This window comes from Salmo trutta, chromosome 12 (assembly GCF_901001165.1).
Source record: "Salmo trutta chromosome 12, fSalTru1.1, whole genome shotgun sequence".
Lineage (NCBI taxonomy): Eukaryota > Metazoa > Chordata > Actinopteri > Salmoniformes > Salmonidae > Salmo > Salmo trutta.
The window spans coordinates 62199185-62207516 of NC_042968.1; positions in this window are offsets into that span (position 1 = coordinate 62199185).

Sequence of the window (8332 nt, forward strand, 5' to 3'; positions counted from 1 at the left end):
ATAACCTCTCTTACGCCCTGCCCTCTCTTTTCCCCACTCTCCCTTCCTCTCTTTCCCTTCTCTATCTCCTATCTCCCTCTCTCCCTCTCTTCTCCCATTCCCTATTTCCCTACTGTCTTCCCCCTCCCTCTCATCCCTTCTCTTCTTCTCTCCCCCATCTGCCGCTTGTCCCCATTCTCCTTATGTTCTCTCTTTTTCCTCCCATCACCAGTAAAGAGGGAGGAGAGGGGATAAAGGAGATGAGGCGAGACGAAAGGAAGGGAGTAGAGGGGAGAGGAAGAAAGAGGGGGATGGGAGTGTGGTGAAGAGGGGAAAAGAGGAAATTAAAGGAAGTGGGAGGAAATGAGAAGAGGAGTGGAATCCACCTCAGGCTGTCCAGTCTTCCTTTACAAACTCCAACAACCACAGGAAGCACTTAGCTTAATGTATGACCTGCAGGAAGAAAACTACTGGTGTGTGTGTGTGTGTGTGTGTGTGTGTGTGTGTGTGTGTATGTGTGTGTGTGTGTGTGTGTGTGTGTGTGTGTGTGTGTGTGTGTGTGTGTGTGTGTGTGTGTGTGTGTGTGTGTGTGTGTGTGTGTGTGTGTGTGAGTGTGTTTCCACTAGGGTTTCCCAGTTAGCACCACAATATAATGTGGGTGTGGATTCTCCACCGGTGTCCCATACAGCCGTGGGTAAGTGAGGGTAGTAATGTGAAATGTAATGCAATGAGGCAGGAGTGGGTTGTGTGGCTACTAGTCATATGAGGGACACATCAATCATCACTATTGTGTGTTTGATCAGATTGGATCTCTTCACTTGACCTTTATGAAGTACAGCTGTCCCTGATTGAGAGCCATACCATGCCAAAACAAAGAAATACAAAGCATAGAAAAAAGGACGTAGAATGCCCATCCAAATCACAGCCTGACCAACCTAAATAGAGACATAGAACAGTACCCCCCCCCCCCCCCCCCAGCCGCAAAACCTGAACCTATAGGGGAGGGTCTGGGTGGGCATTTCTCCGCGGTGACGGCTCACTGGCTCACCCAACTTTGGTGGCGCCTCTAGAGCGGGGTCCCTCGCCGCGGGCCCCGGACTGGAGGGCGACTCTGGCTGTGCCGGAGGACAGGCGGGCGACTCTGGCTGCACCGGAGGACAGGCGGGTGACTCTGGCTGCGCCGGAGGACACTGGACGAGGCACTGTCACCGGACACTCTGGACAAGGCACTGTCGCCGGACACTCTGGACGAGGCACTGTCGCCGGACACTCTGGACGAGGCACTGTTGCCGGACACTCTGGACGAGGCACTGTCGCCGGACACTCTGGACGAGGCACTGTTGCCGGACACTCTGGATGGGGACTGAGCACTGAAGGCCTGATGCGTGGGGCTGGCTTAGGAAGCGCCAAACTAGGGACACGCACCACTGGGCTAGTGCGAGGAGCGGGAACAGGACGTACTAGACTGGGCTGACGCACTGGAGGCCTGGTGCGTGGGGCTGGTACTGGAGGTACCAGACTGGAGACACGCGCCTCAAGGCTAGTGTGAGGAGCGGGAACAGGACGTACTAGACTGGGCTGACGCACTGGAGGCCTGGTGCGTGGGGCTGGTACTGGAGGTACCAGACTGGAGACACGCACCTCAAGGCTAGTGCGAGGAGTGGGAACAGGATGTACTGGACTGGGCTGACGCACTGGAAGCCTAGTGCGTGGTGCTGGCTTTGGAGGCGCCAGACTGAAGACACGCACCTCAGGGCTAGTGCGGGGAGCAGGATACACTGGACCGTAGAGGCGCACTGGTGGTCTCGAGCGCAGGACTGGCACCGCCCGTACTGGCTGGGTGCCCACTTCCCCCCAGCAAATGCACGACGCTGGCACCGAGCACACCGGCCTGTCGATACTCGGCCTCGACGCCGTGCGCATCACCCCATAGCACGGGGCCTGACCAGTACTACGCTGCCTCTGGTAAGCACGGGGAGTTGGCTTAGGGCTCAACCCTGGCCCTGCCAAACTAACCGTGTGCCCCCCCAAAACATTTTTGGGAGGCGGCCTCTCAGGTTCCCATAGCTCCCTTCGCTTGTCCTCCCAGAGTTGACGTTCCTACTACCATGTCCATCCTTCCCCCAGATGCTCCAAACCACACTGCTTGGTCTTCTGTTGGTGGGTAGTTCTGTAACGGGTGTCGTAGGGATTAGACCAAAACGCAGCGGGAACGTGTAAACTCATCTTCTTATTTTATTAAAGAAGGAAAACAAAAGAAACACGTATACAAAAACAACAAATGACACTAAACAGTCCCGTCAGGTGCACGAACACAAAACAGGAAATAACCACCCACAAACCCCAAAGGAAAACAGGCTGCCTAAGTATGACTCCCAATCAGCGACAACGAAGTACAGCTGTCCCTGATTGAGAGCCATACCAGGCCAAAACAAAGAAAAACAAAGCATAGAAAAAAGGACATAGAATGCCCAGCCAAATCACACCCTGACCAACCTAAATAGAGACATAGAAAAGGCTCTCTCAGGTCAGGGCGTGACATACATCACAGAAGACTGAATTATAACAAATCTGTTTCACATAGAAACAGATTTTTTAATTTATTTATAATGTTGATCAATTATAAAATTATGACAAATATTAATAACATTCCACCCATGAGGCCACTAGGTAATTTGACTGCATGAAAGGGTGGCCACGTCACCTCCCTCAAAACCAGTGAATATCTCCAGGTTCTTACAGTGGGGCATCAGCATAATCTATAGAGAGGGCAGAACAATACAGGAGATGGAATTACATTTAGTATGGAGTCGAAGTCCCAACCTGAAATCCTTGTACAATCCATAGACAAAAGGTAAACAAAAGTAGGGAACTGGAGTTTGAGGAAGGTGGAGCGATACATATGTGCTCAGTTGTGTAAGGCGGAAGATGAGTTGGGGACTGGTCCAAACTTGGTGTCCTCTGCCTCGTTGGTGTAGTGGTCCAGGGCGATGAAGTAGAAGCCTGACTCCACCTGATCAAACGTGTTCCCTCTACACACACTGACCTGTCTCCTGAGAACAACTGGAGTGAGAGAGAGAGAAGAAAGTAAGACGTCAGGAAACGTAACAGACAAACTTCAATAGGAGTTTAAATGTCTTCATGCTACATTCAAGGTAACAGTCCATTTTAAGACTGCTGTGGCTGTATCAAAGAGGCAACTATGGATAACCATTTAGCCAAATAACTGATAACACACAATGTAGAACTGGACTGAGCCGAGCTGTAGGGCAATTCTACGGTAACAGGGTGATGCTGACGCTCAGATTTTTCACATTAAAAATGATGTCAAACAAAAACCAGTGATTCTAGTGAAACAAACCAAACATGTTACAGACACACTTATCCAGAGCAACTTACAGTAGTGAGTGCATACATTGTCAAAAAATTTTTTTATTTCATACTGGTCCCTCGTGGGAATTGAGCACACAATCTTAGTGCCATGCTTTACCAACTGAGCCACACAGGACAAAATCTATGCATAAGGTCTACATTTAACAATTTGCAATCATTTGGTTTGTTTGACATACATTTTAAAGTGACAAATAGGAGTCTCAGCATAATTTTGTTATCATGGAATTGCCCTGTACCAACCCACACCACTTGTCAGTCAGCATGGCTCAGTATTGAACAGCCTGCTGTCATTTCAGGCCCAACCCACCTTGTGGAGAGCTATCCTCCTATTGGTTTTCCCTTTATCCCTTACCTACACTACTCATATAGTTAAGCAATGACTATCACAAACACTACATGAACACCTGCTCGTCAAACATCTCATTCCAAAATCATGGGCATTAATATGGAGTTGGTCCCCCTTTGCTGCTATAACAGCCTCCACTCTTCTGGGAAGGCTTTCTACTAGATGTTGGAACATTGCTGCGGGGACTTGCTTCCATTCAGCCACAAGAGCATTAGTGAGGTCAGGCATTGATGTTGGGCGATTAGGCCTGGCTCACAATCCGCCAAACCCAGATTTGTTCGTCGGACTGCCAGATGGTGAAGCATTTCCACTGCTCCAGAGTTTTACACCACTCCAGCCGATGCTTGGCATTGCGCATTGTGATCTTAGGCTTGTGTGCGGCTGCTCGGCCATAGAAACCCATTTTATGAAGCTCCCGACCATTAGTTCTTGTGCTGACATTGCCTCCAGCACTACACGCTTCAGCACTCGTTGGTCCCGTTCTGTGAGCTTGTGTGGCCTGCCACTTCTCTGCGAGCTTATTCTGTATCTAAAGGTAATGTTAGTCTATTTATTATGAATATATATTTGAAAAAAAAACATTTTTACTAGGCTATTCAAAATCAAATACAAATTCGGTAGACTATGTATTGTATAATGGCACAATCATTATTTTAATTCAGATTTATTTTTCAGGCTTAGGCTGATATATACTGTAGGCCTATGTTTATGCATAAACTGTAATATGCATATGAGGGTTTTGAATGAATCATCACCTTAGAAAGCGCTGTCCATTTCATTGTGTTAGGCTTTGAAACAACATCCACAACGACCATATTTCCCACTCCATTTCAACCTGTTGGTGAACTTTCTTCAAATTGAGGTGAGTTTTAACAGCGCATACTGTTTTGATGATAAGTGCTTGATGTGATTTTCCATTGCATTTGCATTGACGTCAGAGTGGTTAGAGGGACAACAGAGCCCTGAGTACCCGGCCATAAGGACCTGATGATCCTGAGCCAGTTGGGTACTCACGGCTAACGCATGTCCAGAGTGCATAAAAGGAGATTACCGTGACTCAACAGTCATGACTCATGACTGCCGGTGTGGCGGTAATACGGTCACCGCAACAGCCCTAGGTATGCACACATCAACTCCATCATCCCAGATAATAATTTATTGCCACCATGGCCCGCAGGTGTAACTGTTAAACTGCTTGCTGTACACTGTACTGCATGATTGTAACGGGTTTTCCAACGTGTTAGTAGCTATGTTGACTATGACGTTAACTAATATGGTGACAACAATTTAGGCTGTGTGTTACGGTTAGTGGTTATGGTATGAAGGTTTGGCTTGGAAAGTTTTTTTTTGCCTGGTCACATACAGCTGTTGTGTTGTGCTCAAGTGAAGGGCACAGGTGAGAGGTGGAGATGCGAGAAGGAATTATACAATGAGCAAAGTAATCATCCTGTTTGTATAGGCCTGCTATGAAAGTGAACTGTGTTTGCGGGTGATCAGGGGTGTATTCATTCCACCGATTCTGTTGAAAAACATTTCTTAAACGTAAGCAAATGGAAAGAAACAGAGATAAACATACCTGAATTAGTCCAATAGAAACTCTCGTTTGCAACTGTTTGGACTATGATTACACCCTAGATCAGCTAGATGCAGGCGAGAGTGTGCAAGGCGGTATTGAATGTGTGTCACGCCCTGATCATAGAGAGCCCTTGTTTCTCTATGGTGTAGTAGGTCAGGGCGTGACTAGGGGGTATTCTAGTTTAACATTCCTATGTTGTGTTCTAGTTTTATTTTCTATGTTGGTGTTTTGTATGGTTCCCAATTAGAGGCAGCAGGTATTTGTTGTCTCTAATTGGGGATCATATTTAAGTAGCTATTTTTACCACCTGTGTTTGTGGGATATTGTTTTGTGTTTGTGCATGTGCACCACGTAGTCACGTTTCATTGTTCGTTTATTGATTTATTGTTTTTGCTTAAGTTTCACTTTGTAATAAATATGTGGAACTCAACATCCGCTGCGCCTTGGTCCCGTTCTTACGACAACCGTGTCAGAATATCCCACCTACAAAGGACCAAGCAGCGTGAAAATGAGGTAAGGGAGTTTTGGACTTGGGAGGACATGAGAGGACATGAGACCCTTCCTTGGCGGGAGTCGCCAAGGAGCATAGGGGGACAGCGATGACGCCGGGGACCGCGGCCACAGAAACCCCAATTATTGTTTTTTTTGGGGGGGGGGCACATGGAGCTGGCGGCTGAGCAGAGGGAAGAGCCAGAGACCGTCAGGGAGGCGATAGAGAAGTGGTTGGTCGACCCAAGGAGAGTGCCAGAGCTCGCCTGGGAATCGATGGAACAGTGTGAGGAAGGATACCGGAGAATGAAGTTAGCTAGGAGTATGCGGCAACGCAGATGTTTGGAGGAGCGTGTCATCAGTCGGGTGAGCCCAGGCACGGCGTCCAGTCCAGCTCCAGGGCAGGAGCCTTCCTCTGCGCCAGTGCCCAGTCCAGGCACGATGTCCAGTCCCGCTCCAAGGCCGGAGCCTTCCCCTGCGCTGGTGCCCAGTCCAGGCACGGCGTCTAGTCCCGCTCCATGGCAGGAGCCTTCCTCTGTGCCGGTGCCCAGTCCAGGCACGGCGTCCAGTCCCGCTCCATGGCAGGAGCCTCCCTCTGCACCGGTGCTCAGTCCAGGCACGGCGTCCAGTCCAGCTCCAAAGCCGGAGCCTTCCTCTGCGCCGGTGCCCAGTCCAGGCACGGCGTCCATCCCAGCTCCATGGCCGGAGTCCTCCTTTGTGCCGGTGCCCAGTCCAGGCACGGCGTCCAACCCAGCTCCATGGCCGGAGCCCTCCTTTGTGCCGATGTCCAGGCACGGTGTTCAGCCCGGCACGATGGCCGGATCCGAGGTCTGGGCGGGGGTTACGACCTACACCGGAGCCGCCACCGACACTAATCACCCCCCCTACCCTCCCCATTTGGTTTCAGGTTTTGCGGCCGGAGTCCGCACCTTTGGGGGGGGGGGGTACTGTCATGCCCTGACCATAGAGAGCCCTTGTTTCTCTATGGTGTAGTAGGTCAGGGCGTAACTAGGGGTTATTCTAGTTTAAAATGTCTATGTTGTGTTCTAGTTTTATTTTCTATGTTGGTGTTTTGTATGGTTCCCAATTAGAGGCAGCTGGTAATTGTTGTCTCTAATTGGGGATCATATTTAAGTAGCTATTTTTCCCACCTGAGTTTGTGGGATATTGTTTTTTGTTTGTGCATGTGCACCACGTAGTCACGTTTCGTTTTTCGTTCATTGATTTATTGTTTTTGCTTAAAGTTTCACTTTGTAATAAATATGTGGAACTCAACATCCGCTGCGCCTTGGTCCCGTTCTTACGACAACCGTGGCAATGTGTCAATGTCTGTCACCTTGATTACTCAAATTTCTTTCGACCTGTGCACCTACGTTGTAAACTTTCATTCGTAGGCTAGGTTGTAGCAACCCCATGATGGACATAGGGAAACATTTTGTTACATTGAGCTGGGTGATCGGAATATGAATGACAGTCATCCAATATGCTGTAATATAAATAAGGCCATGTTCATATTTTTTTTAAATCTTAGGCCATGTTCATAAAAAAAAAATCTTAAACGGCGTGGACCGCCACTGCTCTACACGCGCGCACGCACACACACCCACATACAATCTTAATTTACGCTGCCGCTACTCTGTTTATCATACATCCTGATGCCTAGTCACCCTACCCCTATACATATCTACCTCCATCACTCCAGTATCCCTGCACATTTTAAATATGGAACTGACCCTGTATATAGTCACCTTACCCCTATACATATCTACCTCTATCACTCCAGTATCCCTGCACATTTTAAATATGGAACTGACCCTGTATATACTGGAGCTTCTTACTTTCTTATGTTCTTCTTATTTCCTACTTAAATTCCTTGTGTGTTTTTGTTCTACCTTGTTATTTTTAGTACTACATTGATGTTGATTACTGCATTGTTGGGTTTAGAGCTTGCAAGAAAGGCATTCACTGCAGATGACATTAAAACACGAAACTTGGAATCAGTAGAACTGTCAGGTGTGCTCCCTCTCCGGCCTCTAGGTAACCAGGCTGCTCGTTATGGCGCACACCTGTCACCATCGTTACGCGCACCTGCGCGTCATCAGACTCACCTGGACTCCATCACTTCCCTGATTACCTTCCCTACATGTCACTCCCTTTGGTTCCTTCCCCAGGCGTCACTGTTTCTGTTCCAGTGTCATGTCTGTGCGTTGTTTGTGTTTCCTTGTTTTGCATTTAGTTGCATTTATTTATTAAAACACTCACTCCCTGAACTTTCTTCCCGACTCTCAGCGCACTCGTCACAAGAACAGGGGTCAGTATGGGGTGTAGCTCTGTTTAAACTAATACTATTCCTATTCAAAGGTCACATGGAAACTTGTAATAACCTGTACATGCTTGGTTAGATCAGGGGTTCCCAAACTTTTTCACTCAGGTCCCCCTTCCACCCTCCTTTCTGACCACCATATGACCAGTTTGTCCAAATTGTGACCTCTATCTGACCAGCTGGTCATAATTCTGACCACACTATTACGTACTGGGGATAGTTAAGA